Source organism: Dermacentor andersoni, chromosome 6 (assembly GCF_023375885.2).
Source record: "Dermacentor andersoni chromosome 6, qqDerAnde1_hic_scaffold, whole genome shotgun sequence".
Lineage (NCBI taxonomy): Eukaryota > Metazoa > Arthropoda > Arachnida > Ixodida > Ixodidae > Dermacentor > Dermacentor andersoni.
Window position 1 is genome coordinate 140,423,930 of NC_092819.1, and position 23,640 is coordinate 140,447,569.

The 23,640-nt window shown below is 41.1% G+C and overlaps 2 long non-coding RNA genes across 2 annotated transcripts; both read right to left on the reverse strand.

The window, feature by feature from the left end:
• Nucleotides 1–448: 448 nt before the first annotated feature.
• Nucleotides 449–3,264, reverse strand: LOC129382652 (uncharacterized). Its single transcript, XR_008610691.2, has 3 exons — nucleotides 2,995–3,264; nucleotides 2,033–2,095; nucleotides 449–624 (listed from the first exon to the last, which is right to left on the reverse strand). It is a non-coding gene; the product is annotated as an uncharacterized lncRNA (long non-coding RNA).
• Nucleotides 3,265–20,584: 17,320 nt separating this feature from the next.
• On the reverse strand, nucleotides 20,585–23,124 carry LOC129382653 (uncharacterized). The gene is made up of 3 exons (XR_008610692.1): nucleotides 23,037–23,124; nucleotides 22,075–22,137; nucleotides 20,585–20,766 (listed from the first exon to the last, which is right to left on the reverse strand). It is a non-coding gene; the product is annotated as an uncharacterized lncRNA (long non-coding RNA).
• Nucleotides 23,125–23,640: the final 516 nt, after the last annotated feature.

Genomic DNA, 23,640 nt, shown 5'->3' on the forward strand with positions numbered 1-23,640 from the left:
GAATGCAATGTTGGTAATAACTTATGGAATCGAAACATCGAGATTGCGAGGGGAGAAACTTGCTGCGCAGTGAGCGAGCAGAATAAGGCGGATCAGGGGAGTATATAATATATAAAAAATGTTAAACGCAACGGGAACCACCAAGACAATGATGTCTTGGTATGTAGGGGGACATATCTCGTTCAATAACTAAATGTGGATATTTACGAAAAGTGAGATGGAAAAGAGCCAAACACTGAAAATATCCACACATTTGATCCCTGGTCGCCCTAATTTCACAAAGAGCAGAAAAGATGGCTTCTCTTCACACCAACTGTTTCCATGAACATACGCAACAACCTATAGATTGCGGCTGCGTAAATTGTAGAGAACGTTTTTCCAATTCTCGTCAAACCTATTCAACCAGCCGTTTTTTTAATGTGATAAAAGCAGGTATTCACAATTATGATGTCAACAGGCATTTTATTGCAGGCGAGCTGGTCATCTAGACCGTGACAAAGCTGGCATGGCTGGATTCAGGACGCACGAAAATTCACTTCTTGCCCGCGCCTTGGATGCCTCCGATTCCTCCCACGCCTCCTCCGAGGCTAGCGAGAGCTTCCTTCGGAGCCATAACGATGAAAGCTGAAATGTAGAAAAAAGCAGTTTGAGGACTAATAAAGGGGCCTTTTGTAACAATAACCGTTAACCACAATGACGTGTTATTTCTGGCAAAAGGTCAGAAGTTGAATTTATAACTATTGAGGCAGAATTTTAGAACAAATGTTGTGGTGCTCAGATGAAGAAATCGAAAAATATTTTTGCGAATTTTTTCAAGAAAAAAGCAGGCGATAGCCGTGCTCGACTGTATTTCCATATCCCAATGTCCACGGAAGCGGCATCGTTTTTCGTTCACTGACTGGTAACAACCTCTCTGAGAAGCAGCAAGTAAATGTCTAGCATTTGAAATCGCCCACTGGGCATCTGTCCTGCTCACAGCGTGTCTCGCCGAAAACGGTTGCCCGAAAAGCTGTAGCTGCTCATTTCCTGTTAAAACTTCGACATCACACAGAGCGCTAGGCAAATTCAGAATATGGTTCACATGTTCTCATAGTTCCATATTTTTTCATTTAATTTGACAAATTCATGTATTAGGGCACGTGCAATTATTCTAATAATAAGCAATAACAGCAGGATTGGAGAACAACCAATTACAACAGGATGTAATAACAACAGGGTTGAGTGTTCAAAAGCTAAAAATAGGTATGTCTGTTTTTGTATCACCAGCTCACCAAGCATACAAGGGCTCAACATTAATTTCTTCAACAGACATCGTTTAGTATCATAGTCTATGCAAGAATAACTCTGAACTTGAGGACGAATAACCATAACTGTGCCACACGAGTTTTTACAGCGTAAGTTCGATGGTAGTCGTTAATATTTAATCGATATATATATATATATATATATATATATATATATATATATATATATATATATATATATATACATATATATATATATATATATATATATATATATATATATATATATATATATATATATAATCGGAATCTTTTCGCCAATTTTGGCGCCCGTATTGCACTTGCAAAGGTTTACTTCGAACTCTTTTAGTTCCACATTTTCTTTGCAAAGGCCTCAACAAAACATTTGATTGTTTTGCAATAAGCGATTGGAGGGTAGCTTCTTATTACTTCTATAGTCGTCAAAAGTTCGGGCACATGGTAGCGCACTTTTCCTCCGATATTTATGTGTATGACGTGAATGCGTGATATCAGAATGCAGAACGGTAAAGTACTTTTTCTTTCACTGGTTCAATGATGAGCAGCTACTGTTACTATAAAAAATGTCCCGTTTCCATGACCGACATATTATCATACAGAGATGTCACTGCTTTGCAATCGTAATACTTTATTCTGGATTTTACATTTACTTGTGTTAGATTTTAGACTTATGTTGGCTAATTGTTGCTTTTGTTTTGTCATGATGTGAAAAAGTAAGCAATAGATAGAAAGCAAATGGTTATCTTTACCAATTACGATTGCGGCGACCGACATGAGGTCCACTCCAAACTGACGGTTCATGTTGCTTTGTGCTGCAGGAAAATAAATTGAGCCACCTATGAGTTCAACATGAAAACTGCACTGGCTCTCAGTTAATAAGCATTTTACGCTAAACGCTGATGGGGCTACCGTATTTGCAACATTGGATTGCATTAAAAGACTGCTAATGTGGTTGTATTGATACTTATATCTTTTGGAGAGGGAGATCAAGCCCCTATACATGTGATCAGCAGCTTCTTAAGATTGATTAGCGGAAAATGAAGTTCCACAGCCAGGCATGCTACATGCAGTTTCATGCTCGCTTTTTGTAAAATGGAAAACCATAATCTACATTAGTATATGTATTTGCAGCCATACGACTAATTACTGCTTTATTTGCGTGTTAAGATATGTTTTCTCTTCTTCTTGAATGACTCCATTTCTTCACTGCGCTTAATTTATATTGACAACAAAAAACCGCTGTTCCACCTTAGGGTGTACCCTAATAAGTGTCTCACAAAGCAGATGACTGTTTCGAAATTTCACCAACTCTAAGGAATCTCGTTCCTCAATCGAGCAAGCATAGGCTTCATTCCTCAGTGTCTTTTTTCTTTCAAAAATATAATAACGGCCTCATTAGCCTTCGAGTAGAATTCTTTTCAGTGGAACCATTTTGTAGATAAGATTTGAAATGCAAACTCGCAAGTCCTGACATACCTTTACATGTGGATCAAACTATCTAGAACAATTTTCACATTCGATATGTTATACCTAACTATGAAAATTTTATATGGCGTATTCATAAACACGATATGACATTTTCTTTTCTTTTCAGATAATATATAAATAAGCCAGTATACATAGGACGTGCAGTGGCGATACAACTTATGTGCCGAAAAAGCGCGCGACAAAACATGGCTCGATATCGAGCAGCGAAAAGGCCTATTCTCACCAGTGAGACTGTAGATGGCAGCGTCTGAAACGTCGCTAGGTGAAGGGATGAATTTGTGAAGGTTCAGGCCTCGCTTATATCCTGCAAAAAGTACTTGGGGTTCCTCGTTTTATGAGCTGTGGCGAATAAAACAAATTAAAACAATAAAAGCGCAATTTTTCGGAACGTCTCTGTAACGAACATTTGACCTTCATTATGGAAGAGCAATGGTTCAATAAAAATTGTACACGATATTTAGAAAAAATAAATTTCTCTAATGAAATGTTCATGCCCCCAATAGCGCAACATAAAAATGGAAAGAATGGCCAACAGAAAACTTGGATGATTGCTTCAAACATCCGGTAATATTGGGTTTTACCTAATTAGAGAGTAGGAGCGCCATGTGGGCAAATGCTTGCCTTGTATTTTTCGTTCTTTCAAATGACATTGCGCGTAGAGCAGCTGCCATGAAGCAATGATCCCATCCCAGCATCATTACTTCCTCTCCCTCAATTTTATATTGCCTTTTCCAGTCTCCATACAACCGCTATGACCAACTTTTGGAATTATTTGCACATCGTGGTTAGGGCAGCGACAACAGGAAGAAGGCGATATAATACCCTAAGGAGGCGTCAGCTTGTTTTGTATTTTCGGTTGCAACTATTGCTGGTGTTATTACTTGTACATACTCGTCAAAAGAAGCTCATGACAGCGACCTGTTACTCTAACCTTGTTCAAGATGTGCGCCACAAAGCAGCGACCGAATTAAAGCATAGAAGATAGCCCACATTAACTACAACGACGTTTTACTCCTATAGTGAAAACTACAAATGGAAATATGCATAACATATTAGGTCGTTGTTAAGTGAAATAAAAAGGTTTAATTCAATCTGCACAAGGCATTACACTTGATAACACATCCTAAATGTTGTCATTGGAACAACATCCGTGAGATTGATATTGTAACTGTTAATAAGGAATGGTGATAGCAAAGAAGATTGTTGAATTTCAAAGGCGAGAGGTTGTCCCACCTTGTTGGATGATGAAATGAATGCTTCTAAAGCAAGCAGCTTTTTTTTCTTTTGAGATTGGCTGTTCAAATAAGTTTTCGCGACTGCAATTTTATTTGTTTATTAGGCAGACGTATTGAGACTAGCGTACTCAATTTTTCAAGCTTGACAGCAGCTTCGGTTTCTGTCTTTAAAACTTCGGGCTTGCGTTATTTCAAAGATGTTTCTTTAGATCTGATGGATTTCGTTTGCAAAGGGATTTGGCTTTTGATATTTGTTGCCGTTTTTGCGCAATATAGAGTTAAATATGTTGTCTGTGTTCGTAATAATATCACTTTCTAAGGATAGCTTCATTTGAAAAATCTTTGCATGAAACAGACAACCAAAAAACATCCCATTGTTTTTACTCAAATGACTAAGCACGATGTTGAGCGACGTAAGTTACTGCAGTGGCAATTTGACGAGAACGAGGAACACTTCTTTCAAAATTAAAATTAAAGAAACGCAGTGAATAGTCTCGTATGAAAGAAATGATCGGAGTGTTGCGATCAGACAGTAAACTAAACTGTTGTCTTCGTTCGATCTAGAAATAAAAAATAAAATTGGAAATAAAAGTAGGAGGTATTGTAATGTCAATTAACTTGTAATGCTAAATTTTACAGGCCTAATGACTACGAAGAAATTTTATATTGACTTTTTCGTTTCGTTAGATTAGGAGTAAACAATTCAATTTCATATCATCACCAAAATTCACAGTTTGTGGACCATAACCTTTCTCTTCGATGCAAGATGTACTAATGTTACAAAGTCAAAGTACAAGAAATATAATCGAAAACAGTACTACCAAAATCAACTTCTACAGTGTCTATTTCAAAATGCTACTCATTTCATTGGTAAAATAATGTAAACCCGAAGAACACCGTATAGAATAAGAACTCTTGCCCCCCTAATTTTATGACATCCTCGACGGCGCTTTCCTTCAGTTGGCACCGATTCTATGCTGCCAACAGTGCGCTGGTTTTCTGACCTGCGCATTACATGGCCTACTCCGTTCCATTGTCTTCTCTTAATGTCAACAAGAATATCGGCCATTCCCGTTTTCTAGCTGATCCACACCGCTCCCTTCCTCTCACTTAGCGTTGCGACTAATATCTTTAATTCTGTCGTTCTATGCGTGGTCCTTAATTTGTTCCTGGAGCCTTGTTAACCTCCAAGTTTCTCCCCATATGCTAGCACTGGGGAGTGCAAAGATTGTACACTTATCTTTTCAGCGATAGTAGCAAGCCCCCAGTCAGGATTCGGTAATGCCTGCTGTATGCACTCCTAATCATTTTTGATATTTCCTAAATTTCCTTTTCATGCTTGAAATGGGGTTCTGCCGAAAGGACAACTAAGCGGAACGAAAAGGGGACACCTGTGAGCCCTATAGCTATTGTTTGCACGATTAAAGGCATAAGGTAGGAAGGAAATTGTAGAGCGACATGAAAAACTCTCGGTACAGATTTCTGTTGCACTATAAGTACTACATAAAATTGTTTTTCCGAGAATAAAAGAAGCCAATGAATACACGCAAAATACCTACATTGGTCAGCCACACGGCAATATTGCGTGCAATTGCAGGCTCCTTTCAGGCTAGGAAAAGCACTTTTATATCCCACGTATTCAGCAACAGAAACCTGTATTAGGAGATTTTCACCTCGCTGTACTGAGACCACAATGTATGCGGGCAGTGGAACAGGACCGCTTCTTCAAAGCTTCAAGACTACGACACCAAGCAGATGGTGGGGCTAGTTAAACAGGCGAGGCAGCGCTTTGTATTGTCTGTTTGACCCGTCCGGTCGTTTGCGCTGTTACGCTGCGTTGAACGTCAACCAGCTAGTTCTTCTTAGAACCCTTTTGGTGTGCTATTCTTCGAAAAGTAGGCACGCGAGTCTGCCCATGAGACTGGGGCCACATGATTTGAGGTTCACTCTTCCTTACACACGTTTTTTTTTTTTATTGGAAGGCACACTACTGCCCTGAACAGTCGGTGGAGTATTGGTACGAGCGCATATGGTATGCTGAAACAATGCTCTCGTTGTACGGCATATTTCCGCAAATAATTCAGTTTATTCCCCACATTGATGAAAACGCCTTCTGTTAAGGTTTGCAATGACTTTGGGAAGTGCTCAATTATAGCTGGCGTTCTTCGGTTGACAGACTTCTATTTACTGTGCATTTACAATAGGCATTCTTCTTTTTCATTGTTAATTAGTATTAGACAAATTGAAGCGTTTTGTGCATTCGCTACACCATGGTGTACATTAGAAAAGCTGCAGCTCTTTATGCTACACAGAATAGCAAAAAAAAAAGAAAATTAGGAGGAAGCGTTGTTTAGCGTGGGAAAGAAAAATAAACTATGAAGATTCGCCGTTCCTTCGGTATGCGTTACCAGAATGTTACATACGTATTGCGTTCAATACAAAAGGTCCTCATTCCTCATTCTTAGATGTCCGCAACATCATCTACGGCAATATTGATATCATGTCGTCCTATATAATTGATATATATGTTCAAGACAATATCGAGTAAAACAAAACAGAAGACGCAATAACGTTTCACGTGCGCACTGAAATAAATTTCGTGGCACCTTGCTCGAAGTCCTACACAAAACGTTAGGCTCAAGAACTTTCATGCAGTTAGAGTCGTGGTAACAACTGCAACTCCATATGAGCCGTCTGAGAAAATAATGCCAAGAAGCTCATATTGTCTGAACCTTCGCACAAAGTCTTAGGAGTTTCGATTATTTCTACAAAAGGCCAGTACAAGCGCGTTTTTGGTTCGCACAAGTTTGGGCCACACAAGACTACGCGTTCGCTTTCTTCTCTTGATTGAAAGCGAAACCATCTTTGTGGGCCTGTCAGTAGATGCATGACTCGGTTCTTGATGCACAGAGCTTCACTTCTTGCGAAAGCCAATTCCACCAGTTTCTCCGACACCACCACCGAGCGCGTCAGCTTCATTGCGAGCTATGGTTGTCTGATCTGAATACGAAACAAACGCAATGCTTGTTAGGTGCATGTGTTTCTTGCATTTCTTCGTGAATGCAATGCATTCTTGATAACTAAACTTGGTGACCTAAGTTTCAGTATACAAATGTGCTTTATTTATCTAATGAGCTGGTGCATAGCCCTTCCTGCCCATGCGCTGATGCTGCCACAGTTTTGAAAATTGACAAATTAAGCTCGCGGTCCCTAGAAAGAGAACACCTTATACTTATTATCTCATTTTACCTATGAGCAGCAGCAATTTTTATGGCGGGACGAGAAAAATGCTCACTGTAGTCTCAGTTATGCAACTTATGCATATTTTGTTGTAGACGAAGATGTTAGAAGCGCAATAGAGAACTCAGTTGTGGGTTCCTGATCTGCTTCACTTACTTTCATTTCAACTGCGATACTTCTTAACGATCATGCGGCTAACAGCAAATAATTAGTGCAAGCGTGACGCTTTGCTGTTTCCGTGCATGATTAATTGATTCGATGTTATCATAGAATCTTTTCACTCAATGTTTCAACAGCGACAGCTACAGGAAAATTGTAACGCACTGACGGAATAACGAGGCATCCAGAAAAACGATATGAAACATTTTGAGGGCTAGTGTGAATAGCCTATATAGGGTGTTTAAGCCAACACTTTCAACATTTTTAGGAATAAGGCCATAAGTCCATAGCTAATGTCTACAAGTTAGTTTACATTTTTGTTTACATGCGGTACCAAAAAATTTTTAATGTATTTATGCACGTGCACCTGTTGCTCTTCATTTGCACTTATGAATTGACGTTAGTAGATTACTAATTCTCCTGAACCAGTTGTACTTTCATATATATTGCATAAACAGAAACAATTGAGTGCTGAATCATGCAGTGCAAAAAAGAAAACAAATGCACCGGCAATGAATTAACTGTTTTTATTGCACGATATATAGGATGAATTTCTTAAAATACATAACTTATGCTATGATGAAAAGAGACTAAATATTTACACTACTTCCCCTTAGCAAGCATGGTCGCCAGACTTGCCTTGATCTTTGTGTCATTAGTCCCAAAGGTGCTGCAGGTGAATGCTGGAAATAAGTAGATGCAGCAACATGACGCAAAAATAACAAGTTAGGATTCTTTGTATGTTCATTAAGCAGCTTAATATATTTGCTCAAGCTATCTGAGTCAATACTTAATGCAGTTTAACTATGACTAATGGCTGCTTGCAAATACAATCAATACCTTTATACAATGTTTTATTTTATGGCATGGCAAGCAATTAAACAGACACAACTGCTGCTCGTGCCACCAACATTATGTTCCCGTTTATGACAAGTTCATATATGAGGCATTAATTTACTTATCCCAAATGATTTCTGTATTTATTGCTGAAACGTTACCCAGTTGGACTGTCTGTACATTTTATTGGCTGGTTGTTAAGTATGCCCGTGCAGAGGGATATACTCAGAAGGCTTGACAGGAGTATTCACAGTATCATGCGAAATATTGTAATTTATTTTGCTTAATACACATTTAAATATATTTCTCGTATTTCTAAATGAATGGGTCATTGGTCATAACTTAAACAGAAGGCAGATGGATGAAAGATGGAGTTTCTTTCAGGTAATGAGGCCTCATGGCCATGCTAACAGGTTTCCAAGTTTGGTACACCACATGAGCACCCGAAATACAACGGGATCACTTTGTGTGATGACACGACAGATATGCACCTCTTAGGAAACAGAACTGATACTATAGTTCGAATGAATTTTATCACAGTAAATTATTTAAGGTGCTTTCAAAGATGAAAATTTTTTCTAGGGTTTGGTGGTTCAGGACTTTTAGTTAACGCAAAAAAACAAATTCAGTAAGAAATACGATGTCAGTATGCTTGACTGTGATTTTTTTTTCAATAAATGGGACCAATTTCCCTAAACGTTTTATGAGGTGAACCGTTTTAAAAATATGTTTAACAGAGAGATTCTCTGGAATCTTTTTATGACATATAACAAGATACCATACCTATGCGGTCATTTTAAAATTTCCCGATCTTTTTCCAAGCCTTCGCTGGCTGTTTTCCTGAAAATGTGCTGGCAATCTATGACGTCCGCAGCTTAAGTGCAATAAAAAATATTGTGGTTCAATGCTTGCCAAGTACTGCCAGTCCATAATATTTAGATAAAACGAACAAAACGTCAGTCACTTTACATGCAGTATTGGACTCAACTAACTTAAATACCTTGTTTAATAAAGCTGAGAAAGGCTTGAGCAAGTTCGTAATTGATGGCCACACGAGTACAGCACGGAAGACAAGGACACAGAAACACACACGTAAAGCAAATGCAACAATGTGAGGGAAACCTATTCAATGAGTTAGTTTTGAGGTTCTATTGTAATTTTCTATATATTTGCTTTCATCCCTGCGCCTCTAGTTAACTTTGTTTACCTCTGACTAATGACTACATGGCAATATGAATGAGTAACATTATGATGTTTCGTTATGTTATGGTATGATAAGCAGTTAGACAACCGTAATGGTTGCCGGTGCCAGCAACGATACGTTTCGTTTCAAGGCAGGTTTATGTGACACGCAATTTACTTATGCAAATAAAAGAAATGCGTGAATTCCAAACGATTTTTATAATAATAATTGCTGAAACAAAGACACCCGGCTTGTCTGTGCACATTATTCAGGTGTTAATGCAATATGCCCGTGCCGAACGAACATGCTCAGCATAGTGACTGCACTTTTGAACAATCACGTTAAGAATTGCAATTTATTTCTGCTTAGAACAGTCTGCAATGTCTCTTTTCTCAAACTTCGAGATGAATACATTTGCCACACTTTGAGTAAAATGCACATGAATGGGGGCGTATTGCTAAGGTTACTTATGAACTAAAACATGTTACGATCTCTTAGGTGTGTTGATAAGGATAGAACAAGTGTAATGTCAAAGAAATTATTTGCATAATCTGCTGGTTATCTGCTGAGAAAAGGCCACCAAATGGATAATGTGGCTCTTTATTTTTGTACAGCTCATATAGGGCTCTATAACGTAAAACTACTCCAATAAATTTTTATTCCAATCTCCTGACATCAAATTTGCGTAACCGCCGACGCAGGCATCGGGCAGTATCCCGTAGGGTTGTCTGAACTGATAAATCAAACGCTCTCCTGGTTGATAGGAGGTCACATTTGGTTGCTTGAAAAACGAATAACATTGCCTACACTGAGCAGCTTGTCTTATCTAATTGTCTGACAAGAGACGACGAGCACGCTCAAGTGGAGAGGGATTCGATGGGGTAGAGCCATTGTACGGAAAATCGATAATCGCACGAAGAGGGCGTTGCTGCCGTCTGTGATTGGTCCGCTTTGCCTTATTGAGTTTACATTGGCTCGTCGACAATCGCGGCGGCATGCAACGGAAGCTTAAGAATGACGCTAAAGCGGATCCTCACCAAAGAAGAATTGCCAGAACGAGGTCGTAAACGTGCCGAAAGTGCTCAAAATCATTACACGGCTACGCAAAAGTTTTTGTATACGCAAATAAGTCCATGCTCTCCGGCAGGTGCGAGTGGCCAGTGCCTGAGCGATCGGCGGCAGCCATCTTTTATTCCTTTCCGAACGGGACGATGATGATGATGATATCAGATGAGGAGCTATCGCCGTTTTCGTGACGTCGCGTGACGGACACGTGAAGTGGGGGTTGTCCAAAAAAAATTTTGACCAATCACGGAGGGCTGATTGTAGAAATGGAGTAGAAAGGTTTGGAATGGCTTTACGTTATAGCGCCCATAATGTACAGTCTGTCCAAGACGACGGCACTAAATGCAACAGTAATGAAAGCCGGAACACTTATTAGGCATGACAAGGGCTTCATACAACGCACGACTGGCACAATGCGAGTCTGTGCCAGCAGCTGCCTAGTCATTAACAGCACGTAAACTGGGGCGCCATAAAGGAAAACTATTCCAAACTTTTCTATTCCAGTTCTTTAATCAGCTCTCCGCGATTGGTCAAAACCATTTTTGGACCACCCCCACTTCACCTGTCAGTCACGCGACGTCACGGCAACCGCGTTAGCTCTCCATCTGATATGACTTGTGCACACTCATTAAGCATGGTTTGACCAAAAAAAGAAAAATAGTTATTTCTGATTCGACGCCTCTTCGCCATTAGCCCCCGGCTATTGGTCAAAAGTTTTCTGGCTGCACCCACTTCACCTGCCTGTCACGCGACGTCACGAAACCACGAGAACTCACTGCATCAAAGTGACGTGTACGCATCAAAGATGCAATAATATGCCAAACAAAACTGAAATTTCTTCTGAATAGCCGCAGGCTGCCGCGTTCCGAAAGGAACAAAAGATGGCTGCCGCCGATCGCTCAGGCGCTGGGTACTCACCCCTACAGGAGAGCATGGGTTTATTTGCGTATAATGAAACTTCTTGCGTGGCCATGTAACGTTTTGGAGCACTTTCGGCACGTTTACGACCTCAATCGGCCAACTCTTCTTTGCTAAGAATCCGTTTTAGCTGCAATTCTTACGCTTCCGTTGCATGCCGCTGCAGTTTTCGACTAGCCACCGCAAGCTAAGTAAAGGAAAGCGGACCAATTGCAGACGCCGGCACCACCTTCCTCATCAGGTTATCGATTTTAAGTGCAGTGGCTCGACCCTATCGAAACTCTCTCCACTTGAGTCTGCTGCCTGCCTCTTAATTGTCAGCCAATTAGAAAAGAAAAGCTGCTTAGTGTCGGCAATGTTATTCGTTTTTCAAGCAAACAAATGTGACCTCCTATAAATGAGGAGAGCATTTGATTGGTCTTTTCAGACAACCCTGCGGGTGACCGCCTGGTGCTTGCCTCGGCGGTTACGCAAGTTTGACGTCAGGAGATTGGAATAAAAACATATTGGAATAGTTTTACATTATAGGGCCCCTGCATAACGCCGAAGCATAGAAAGGCGCTTAACGCTTTTCATACAGCCCGAAAAACAACTTCTGCTGCTAAACTGTTTATAAAAGAGACAAAACAAAAACTTCCAACTACCGTCATAACAATGCCTTCAGTTTAAAAACTGCAAAGGTGCTTCCCGGAGCGACCAATTTATTGTTCTCTAATTTTTTCGGCTAAATGCGAAACTGCGAGGGAGTGAGCTTATCGCATGGTTCATGCTCCAAAAGCGTTTGTGGTTGCATATATTTAGATTGGGTGAATGTAGATATTTCTGCTAGATATTTCTTCAAGTCTCGCGTTTTGCTTGCGGTAACTTCCCAAAATTATTTAGAGTGGTTTCCAAGAACCTTAAAAATACTGCTACTTTGAAACTAAACGGAAACGGCAGCGCACACACTGCTGATGCATTCCCCGCAAACACAGCCTTTCATCCGTGTACGCTAGCAGTTATTCAACTACACGTCTCTGTGTGAAAATTCTTCATGCTAACACAATTTCGAGATATATACGTAAAGCGTGTCACGAGAATTTCACTACACATGTGGCAGAGCGTTCATCTTGGCCGGATCTGGCGCCACGAAATGAAATCTACCACACTGGCTGCGCTACACACAATCCGCTTAGTGGCGGCTCAGTATCAAGTTAAAACATGGTGTACTTCCTTTTTTACGCATATCAACTATGACGCTAAAATGAACAAGCGTGAGCAATCGCTTGCTGTAAAACGTTCCGTATAGTAGAAGTGAGAACAAGAGCGCATTATCAAATCATGAAAACGACAAACTTATACTATGTCCGAGTCGCCTGGGGCATAGTATCGGTTTACTTTCCGTAAACGAAGTAACGAAATCGAACTTTTAGTATGCGGCTTTTCGCTGCGCCGCAACAATGTATTTTTTTTCTTTTGGAGAGCCAGGGCAACGAAATTAAAAAGAACACGCGAAGAGAAGCATGCTGGTCACAATCGAATGCCTACTTTGGGCACTTTATATGGCTACCGCAGTAATATTGAAGAAAACATGAGACGCTTCGTCCACAGAGAACCATGCGTATACTGCACGGTATCCTACACCGGCGAGACAAGAGCTTCCGGAGAGGGTGCGCTCAAGCGAACGCGTTGCAATCCGTCGAGTCCCCACAGTAATGGCGGCGAGCGACCATTTTTTTTTCTTGTCGTCTGCTAGTGAGAAAGCGTCCAAAAAAGTTATTGCTGATTTAATGACGTGCTTTGGGTCGTCAATTCCCGAATTGTCAGGTTTCCTCCATAATTGCTAATTAAGCAGGTATTTAAGATATCTTCAATAATTATTTCCTATATTTTGCTGAATACCGAGTTCCTAGCGGTCCCAAATACTCATAACCTGATAGAATATCAGGAAATATTCTAAAAAGATTACCTTTTCTAAATATTAGCTGCGGCTGAAACAAGACACTGTATTTGTGACCTGAAGTCAAACTACAACAACAACATAATGAGAAAGAGACGGTTATCTAGGACTGGGAGAGCGGGCTTTTATTCCACATGACGAAACTGATACAAAACAAATACAAATATACAAAACTGGGGCCTTATAACACAAAACTATTCCAATATGTTTTTATTCCAATCTCCTGACGCCAAATTTGGGTAACCGCCGACGCAAGCATCGGGCGGTGACCCGCAGGGTTGTCTGATCCAACAAATCAGACGCTCTCCTCGCTTATAGGAGGTCACTTTTGTTTGCTTTAGAAACGAATAGCATTGCCTACAGTGAGCGGCTTGTCTTATCTAATCGGCTGACAAGAGGCAAGGAGCCCGCTCAAGTGGAGAGGGATTCGATGTGGTCGAGCCAGTGAAAAGGTTGGTGCAGGCGTCTGCGATTGGTCTGCTTTCCCCTACGCGGCTTGAGGTGGCCGGTCGAAAATCGCCGCGGCATGCAGCGGAAGCTGAAGTGTGCCGCTAAAACGGATACTTAGCAAAGAAGAGTTGGAAGAGCGAGGTCGTAAACGTGCCGAAAGTGCTTGAAAACGTTACGCGCCCACGCAAAATGTTTTATTGTACTCAAATAAACCCAGGCTCTCCAGCAAGCGCGACTAGCCAGTGTCTGAGAGATCGGCGGCAGCTATCTTTTATTCCTTTCAGAATGGGGCAACCTGCGGTTGTTCAGAAAAAAAAAATTCAGTTTGGTGCGGCATATTAATCCATCTTTACCACGTACATGTCATTTTGACGAGGTGAGGTTTCGCGGTTTTATGTCGTCGCGTGACAGACATTAAAGCGGGTGCAACCCAAAATCTTTTGACCAATAGCCGAGGGCTAATGGCGAAAAGCATCGAATCAGAAATGACCATTTTTCTTTTGTTCGGTCGAATCCTGCTTAATCAGCCTTCACACATCATATCAGATGGGGAGCTATCGCGGTTTTCGTGACGTCCCCTGACAGACAGGCGAAGTGGGGATGGTTCAAAAAATGTTTTTACTATCGCGGCGGGCTGATTGCAGAATTGCAAAAGAAACGTTTGGAATGGCTTTACATTATAGTACCCCTAATAAATGGAATACTGTATAGAGGGTGTGCAAGCTTACTGTACTGTATCCAGTGAGCCCCGTTTTAAAGTATGCGAATGCAACGTAGCTGCACAAAACCAAGGTAATGCTGTTTACCGTCACTTGGGGATATTTAGATTATTTTTTTCTCATTCTACCTAATGACAATTACTCCTCATGAATTATACAGCTTTAGAATATTATAATTAGTTGAAGAGTATCAATGAGAAAATCGTAGAGCAACATAAAAAACTACCGATACAGCTTTCTGTTGCTCGTGATTTGCTACACAGAAGTGTTTTTCCGAGCTGTAAAGCAGCCCGCGAATACACGCAAAGGGCATCGAGCAGCCAGTCGCGCGCTAATTTTGCGTTCACTTTTATGTAGCACGTATTGAGCTATACAAAGCTGTATCGGGAGTTTCTCACGTTGCTCTATAATTTTCCCATTGACACTTTTCATCTAATTAAAACATTTGGAAAGTCGATTTATTATAAAGACTAATTATCGTATTAGGCGGATGAAAAAAAATGTAATACGAGTATCTTCAAGGGACGGCAAAAGAACATTACCTTGTTCTGACTAGGTATGTGACATTCGCCCTTTTTAAACTGTGTCTAATATTAGCTGGGTCATCCTATTTATAATGACCCCACGTGAACCATGACGGGACATGAGCTCACGAGGGTTGCAATGTGGGCTTGCTGGTAATGCATCATCAAGGGGAGACAAAAGACACAGCGCTGTGTGTGTCCTTATGTGTCTTCTTTTGTCCCGTCTTTGAATCGCACTACCGTACTCCCCTTGGAGGGACATGAGCGCACCGCACATGAAACGTTCCGCTAAGGCGAGTAGTTTAGCGACCACTTGGCGAACTGAACTTTTTAGCCTGCACATTATGCACCTATTACGTTGGAGGTTGATAAAGCTGCAATCGGCAATGCTACGCCACTGCAAGTTCGGCACATCGGGTACACGAGCTCGGGCTGCTGGTTACTGTAGCATTCTTTACCATTTACGCCCAGTCAATCCGGCGAAAAGAGGGAGTCTTGAGTGACCCCCCCGGCTGGCACCTGGAATCCGAGGCCCACAGCCCCCTTGCCTCACTTCATACTGCGCTACTCGGCAGCAGGAGCAGTACAATATGAGCAATTCTCCTTTATGTGTTATCACAGTTGCCACACCGGGTGTCCACTGCTAGCAGTAATGTAAGTGGGCGCCTGTTCCCGGAAATGTACATACCTTGAAGCGTAATACGGGAGCGAATGTAGGGAAAATATAGCAAATGCAGTCCCAGGCGGTCGCGTTTATTGGAGAACTAGTTGTCAGATTGCTGTGGACAACGCTGACTAATGACCACAATTTACTATATACAACAGACACTTTGCCTATGGACAAAGATTTGTGTTTAGCCGAAAGGGTAGCGACGTCCAACAATAATCAACCCATGCAGTTTGAGACAGATAATCTGAGTAGTTAGAGCTACTCGAAACACAAATTGGGGCAGTCGTACAATTTCACACATAAGGCAAGAAGCAGATACCACACCTAATTAATCAAATATAATTAACAGCATTGACTACATGCAGCGCCCGAAGGCATCACGGCGTCCGCTGTATAAGTGGTTCGAGGGAATCAAAAGTTTAGTTCTTGAGGTAAGAAGAATTGGTTCCCCAAGAGGCCAGCTTCCTGCAATAATGCGCTGGGCTTCAGTGACAAAAAGTGAAAATTTTGCACCTGATATCCAAAGAATGTACACCGCACGTGGCAAAGTTGACACTTCTGTATGCATCTTTTTTAAGAGAATGTCCATTCATTCAATTACTTGTAGAGGTATTTCACAGCTCTATACCCACTCATCGCATATTCAGTGTCGTTGCGCCTTGTGCTAGTTTGGGTGGCAAGGCGGTCAATGAGTCTGCATGGCCTGCTACTCGATGACTAGCGATGAGGGCGCGAGGATGACCTGTTAGTGGTGTGCTTCAGCTGGGATCGCAAGAGAACAGGTCAGAGCCCCGGAAACCGCCTTCATGACTAGGCTATAGCATTTACAAAAGCCTCTAATTACATAACGTCCTCACACGCAGTGGCCAGCTGTGGAGTTTGCCGAGGGATTTACCTGGGAATGCGACCACTAGTCTTTCACATGCTAGTTGCTTGCATGAATGTGCTGGTGGGTTGCAAAATTCGCACGACTGATAATGTTTATGCAGGCGCGCGTAATGATAGAGGCCTTCAACTGGTGGACAAGCTGCAAGATTGAGACGGCAGGTGAACGTCATTGAGAGACCGATTCATCGAATGTCTTGAGGCCTGCTTCCCTGCGAAGAGTAGCAATGGAAATGAGGTGTGGTAGACTCGTGGTGGTACGCTTTGCGTCTTTGCCAACCACTAGCCATTTCCCGTGCCTAAGCGATATATGCTAAGCGAGCCTTGTTTGTTTACAAGCGACAGTTTATTAAACAAGCCTTGACTCTATAAACAATATTTAAATGATAAACCACCGTGTGCTCCAATACACAATGCACATAGGGTCCGGCTATCTCAATTTCTTGCCCTTTTGAGGGATGCGCTTATCATCAGTTAGTCAAATGATGTTGTAGTAGAAATGAATGTCTCTTCAGAGCCTCTTCATAGGGGTACACTTAGTGGCAAATAACTCGAATCACACGTGCGATTGTTGAAGTAAATGTCTATCAGTTAGTCTTCTTTACTCAAGCACGGTTTAGCCTCTCGAACATTATATGCCAACAAGTATACCTATGAGGTAGAGATTACTCTGGCGTGCCCCAATGCTCTGTATTGGGCCTTTACATTTCCTGATCTGTATTAATGACTTAGCCGCTTGTGTACACTCATCAATTCCCCTCTTCGGAGATGACTGTGATGTTTACCGCGAAATTTCAAGTAACGTAAACGTTACACCTCGTTGGTAAAGAACTTGGCACATGGAACTAAACACTAGCAAATGTAATCTTCTGCGCATTTTTTGTACTAACGTACCTCCTGTTATTTATACCTTAAGTAATGCTACCATAGTATCTGTTACGTCTTATATGTACTTGGGAATTTATATAACATTTAATCTGAGCTGAAAATATAACAATAATTGCGTTATTAACAATGGTAACCGCATACTAGGATATGTACGACGTAACTTCCATCGCACAACCGTATTATGTCGATGAAAGCCACCCTCTTTTTGCAGTCAATTGTTTCACGTCGCAAAGCATGTCGTCTTATTCTTTGCCATAAGATATACCGTCATGCCATTTTGAAAGCTCAGTTTGCTACGACACCATAGTCTTCGATTATCATTACGACAGGCACGTTACTACTTGTGACACTATGTCTTTCTTAATAATTAGTCCCACGCACGTCCAATGACGGGAACCACCTACCTTCCGATATCGTTTCCATTTCGGACAATTACCTATTTTCGCAACCACAAACAATTCCATTTTGATGATGCATCAGGTGTTCTTTCTGTTTTTCCTTTTTATACGCTATTCTTAAAATTGCGCCTTTATTCGAACTTTCTGTTGCTAGCCTAACATTGCCTTCTCACAGGTATCGTAGATGTTAATAGATGTTATATTTTCATTCGATATCTTAGATGCCCCAATCACCATGTAAAGCTGGGTGCGCTTGCGGGTAAAGAAAAATTAATGAATAGGAATTACTACAAGTTTAGACATAACCTCAAATCTAACGTATTCGATATTTAGTAAAAAGTTAATTTCAAAAAATACTGCCTTCATCGGAGGAAAAGGCGGTGTTATGGAACACCTGCAAAACTTACGGGCTGCGGAACGCAGTAGAAGGTCGATAGCAAGATTACACCATTATATTCTGAGGCTCGTCCACGTCCACAGGAGAATGCGTCACCATGTTCCAGAGCATTAAGAAAAAAAACATATTGGTTTATCTCCAGTTGTTAAAACCAGGTTTATCGTAATATTGTGTAATACATTTATCTACTTTACATCACCTCACAGAAATTGCGTAAGTCCACAAATTAAAGATTATATTTAAACTCTGTAACTGCCACTGGCTGTCCCGATGTCGACTACAACATTGCAGCTGGTGAAAGATTCAAGCAACGTGGGCAATAATGTGGCATTACAAGAATTTTTTTCATCCTAGGACCGCTTTCAGATTAAGCTAGTTCGCTTACAAACTTCTGGGTCAGAACTGATGTGCGGACATCGCCAAAGATGTATATGTAATATTTATTTGCGGCGTTATACGATGGGAGAGTGGTAGGTTTCTCAGGGCCTATACCACGACATCACTGAACTTTTTCTCTTGGACCAAACAGTGGCCGTGGTCATCCGTCCTACAGGAATTGCCAGACGTTACTTCCCCGTATTTACTCACACTTTTAAACAGAACGTTTCATTGCACAGTATGACCACATTTTCCTCTCTCGCAAGAGTAACATCGCCTACATTTGCAGCAGATTACTTATGGCAGGCAGCTCTGACTCCTTTCAACACACCTGTGGAGCGTATTGGCATTTCTTCTCCAGCCACCTTGAAGCTCAGGCGCCACCAAAGTGAAAGGCGCGCATTCGGACGTTCCCTTTAACAATGCACCGCACTGTAAATATCATTCAAGTTGAGTCGGTGTACACTATACGTATGTCCTATTGAAATATTGAGCAGATGGCATCACTTTCGCAATCGACATACGCACAGTTTGTTTTCAGTCAAGCCCTTAACGGAATAAAAATAAATTCAAGATTTCCTAGATGTCATTCAGGCCACTGATTGCCCCGTTCTGAACAGAACTCGTCTGTAGCATATACCTTATTTGTGAATTCATAATACGTGCGTAAATAACTTGTTTGAGCAGCCGTTCAAAGGTAGACGAAATTACTGAGTACATCCGCGAGGTCGTAAGGGAACAAATGTTCTGCTTTGTTGAGTGCAACCGACAGCTCGTTCTGTAGAAACAATGATTGGCGGTACATTTTCTTGACACCACTTGAGCCATTTAGAGTCCCTGCAGTAAGCACTCTTCTCTTCTGCTTTTGCGCAATTGCGTACATTCGATGACTCCTGCGGAAATCACGTCTGAGCTTCCTTTAGAAGGCTGGATAGATGGGCACGTTTCTTCGAGAGCTTGTTATACGAACGAGAGGAGAAGACGTTGAATGTTAAGTTTATGTGTTATGAATTCAGGTTCAACAAATTTGTGGGCAGGTACTTGCGTACGGGCACAACTGTGCAAGGTGAACATTTCAGTCACCGCTGTCAGGCTCTTAAGAAGGATCACGAGCAGCCTAAACCACAGGCACGTTACTCATTATTGTCGGGAATTATGCAAAAACCGATATGCTTTGAGCGATATTATTGGCACACTTAAGCTGCTCGCGTTTTTTTTTCTGAACAGTTCGGTGGAGCTGCAAACTTTGTTGAATATAGAGTTAGACATGCTTTACATTAGGTAAAGCCGCAAATTAGCCGTAAAATGCGGCTAATTTTCTTCTAGTCCATTGAGGGTACCGTACAAGCCACAGTACGCATTGTTTTGTATTTCTGTATTTGTACCAAATCCACAATCGGCCGTTCGTCTGTTCCAGTCCCTGCTTTGGCAGCCTCGCAGGTATGATATATCCAACCGTAGGCCTCACGGATATGATACACGTGAAGAATGCAATGTTGGTAATAACTTATGGAATCGAAACATCGAGATTGCGAGGGGAGAAACTTGCTGTGCAGTGACCGAGCAGAATAAGGCGGATCAGGGGAGTATATAATATATAAAAAATGTTAAGCGCAACCGGAACCACCGAGACAATGATGTCTTGGTATGTAGGGGGACATATCTCGTTCAATAACTAAATGTGGATATTTACGTAAAGTGAAATGGAAAAGAGCCAAACACTGAAAATATCCACACATTTGATCCCTGGTCGCCCTAATTTCGAAAAGAGCAGAAAAGATGGCTTCTCTTCACACCAACTGTTTCCATGAACATGCGCAACAACCTATAGATAGCGGTTGCGTAAATTGTAGAGAACGTTTTTCCGATTCTCGTCAAACGTATCCAACCAGCCGTATTTTTAATGTGATAAAAGCATGTATTCACAATTATGATGTCAACAGGCATTTTATTGTAGGCGAGCTGGTCATCCAGATCCTGACAAAGGTGCAATGGCTGGATTCAGGACGCACGAAAATTCACTTCTTGCCAAAGCCTTGGATGCCTTCGTTTCCTCCCACGCCTCCTCCGAGGCTAGCGAGAGCTTCCTTCGGAGCCATAACGATCAAAGCTGAAATGTAGATGAAAGCAGTTTGAGGACTAATAAAGGGGGCCTTTGTAACAATAACCGTTCACCACAATGACGTGTTATTTCTGGCAAGAGGTCAGAAGTTGAATTTATCATTATTGAGGCAGAATTTTAGAATAAATGTTCTGGTGCTCAGATGAAGAAATCGAAAAATATTTTTGCGAATTTTTACATAAAAAGACAGGCGATAACCGTGCTCGACTGTATTTCCATATCCCAATGTCTAAGGAAGCGGCATCGTTTTTCGTTCACTGACTGGTAACAACCTCTCTGAGAAGCAGCGAATAAATGTTTTGCAATTGAAAACGCCCACTGGGCATCTGTCCTGCTCACAGCGTGTCTCGCCGAAAACGGTTGCCCGAAAAGCAGTAGCTGCTCATTTCCTGTTAAAACTTCGACATCACACAGAGCGCTAGGCAAATTCAGAATATGGTTCACATGTTCTCATAGTTCCATATTTTTTTCATTTAATTTGACAAATTCATGTATTAGGGCACGTGCAATTATTCTAATAAAAAGCAATAACAGCAGAATTGGAGAACAACCAATTACAACAGGATGTAATAACAACAGGGTTGAGTGTTCAAAAGCTAATAACAGGTATGTCTGTTGTTGTATCACCAGTTCACTAAGCAAACCAGGGCTCAACATTAATTTCTTCAACAGACATCGTTTAGTACCATAGCCTACCGAAAAATAGCGCTGAAGTTGAGGAAGAATAACCATAGCTGTACCACACGAGTTTTTACAGCGTAAGTTCGATGGTAGTGGTTAATGTTTAATCGATATATATATATATATATAATCGGAATCTTTTCGCTAATTTTGGCGCCCGTATTGCACTTGCAAAGGTTTACTTCGAACTCTTTTAGTTCCACATTTTCTTTGCAAAGGCCTCAACAAAACATTTGATTATTTTGGTATAAGCCATTGGAGGGTAGCTTCTTATTATTTGTATAGTCCTCAAAAGTTCGGGAACATGGTAGCGCACTTTTCCTCCGATATTTATGTGTATGACGTGAATGCGTGACATCAGAATGCAGAACGGTAAAGTACTTTTTCTGTCACTGGCTCAATGATGAGCAGCTACTGTTACTATAAAAAATGTCCCGCTTCCATGACCGACATATTATCATAAAGAGATGTGACTGCTTTGCAATCGTAATACTTTATTCTGGATTTTACATTTACTTGTGTTAGATTTTAGACTTATGTTGGCTAATTGTTGCTTTTGTTTTGTCATGATGTGAAAACGTAAGCAATAGATAGAAAGCAAATGGTTATCTTTACCAATTACGATTGCGGCGACCGACAGGAGGTCCACTCCAAACTGACGGTTCATGTTGCTTTGTGCTGCAGGAAAATAAATTGAGCCACCTATGAGTTCAACAGGAAAACTGCACTGGCTCTCAGTTAATAAGCATTTTACGCTAAACGCTGACGCGGCTACCGTATTTGCAACATTGGATTGCATTAAAAGACAGCTAATAGGGTTGTATAGATACTTATATCTTTTGGAGAGGGAGATCAAGCCCCTATACATGTGATCAGCAGCTTCTTAAGATTGATTAGCGGAAAATAAAGTTCCACAGCCAGGCATGCTACATGCAGTTTCATGCTCGCTTTTTGTAAAATGGAAAACCATAATCTACATTAGTATATGCATTTGCAGCCGTACGACGAATTACTGCTTTATTTGCGTGTTAAGATATGTTTTCTCTTCTTCTTGAATGACTCCATTTCTTCACTGCGCTTAATTTATATCGACAACAAAAAACCGCTGTTCCACCTTAGGGTGTACCCTAATAAGTGTCTCACAAAGCAGATGACTGTTTCGAAACTTCACCAACTCTAAGGAATCTCGTTCCTCAATCGAGCAAGCATAGGCTTCATTCCTCAGTGTCTTTTTTCTTTCAAAAATATAATAATGGCCTCATTAGCCTTCGAGTAGAATTCTTTTCAGTGGAACCAATTTGTAGATAAGATTTGAAATGGAAACTCGCAAGTCCTGACATACCTTTACATGTGGATCAAACTATCTAGAACGGTTTTCACATTCAGTATGTTATACCTAACTATGAAAATTTTATATGGCGTATTCATAAACACGATATGACATTTTCTTTTCTTTTCAGATGATATATAAATAAACCAGTATACATAGGGCGTGCAGTGGCGATACAACTTATGTGCCGAAAAAGCGTGCGACAAAACATGGCTCGATATCGAGCAGCGAAAAGGCCCATTCTCACCAGTGAGACTGTAGATGGCAGCGTCTGAAACGTACCTAGGTGAAGGGATGAATTTGTGAAGGTTCAGGCCTCGCTTATATCCTGCAAGAAGTACTTGGGGTTCCTCGTTTTATGAACTGTGGCGAATAAAACAAATTAAAACAATAAAAGCGCAATTTTTCGGAACGTCTCTGTAACGAACATTTGACCTTCATTATGGAAGAGCAATGGTTCAATAAAAATTGTACACGATATTTAGAAAAAATAAATTTCTCTAATGAAATGTTCATCCCCCAATAGCGCAACATAAAAATGGAAAGAATGGCCAACAGAAAACTTGGATGATTGCTTCAAACATCCGGTAATATTGGGTTTTACCTAATTAGAAAGTAGGAGCGCCATGGGGGCAAATGCTTGCCTTGTATTTTTCGTTCTTTCAAATGACATTGAGTGTAGAGCAGCTGCCATGAAGCAATGATCCCATCACAGCATCATTACTTCCTCTCTCTCAATTTTATATTGCCTTTTGCAGTCTCCATGCAACCGCTATGACCAGGTTTTGGAATTATTTGCATGTCGTGGTTAGGGCAGCGACAACAGGAAGAAGGCGATTTAAAACCCTAAG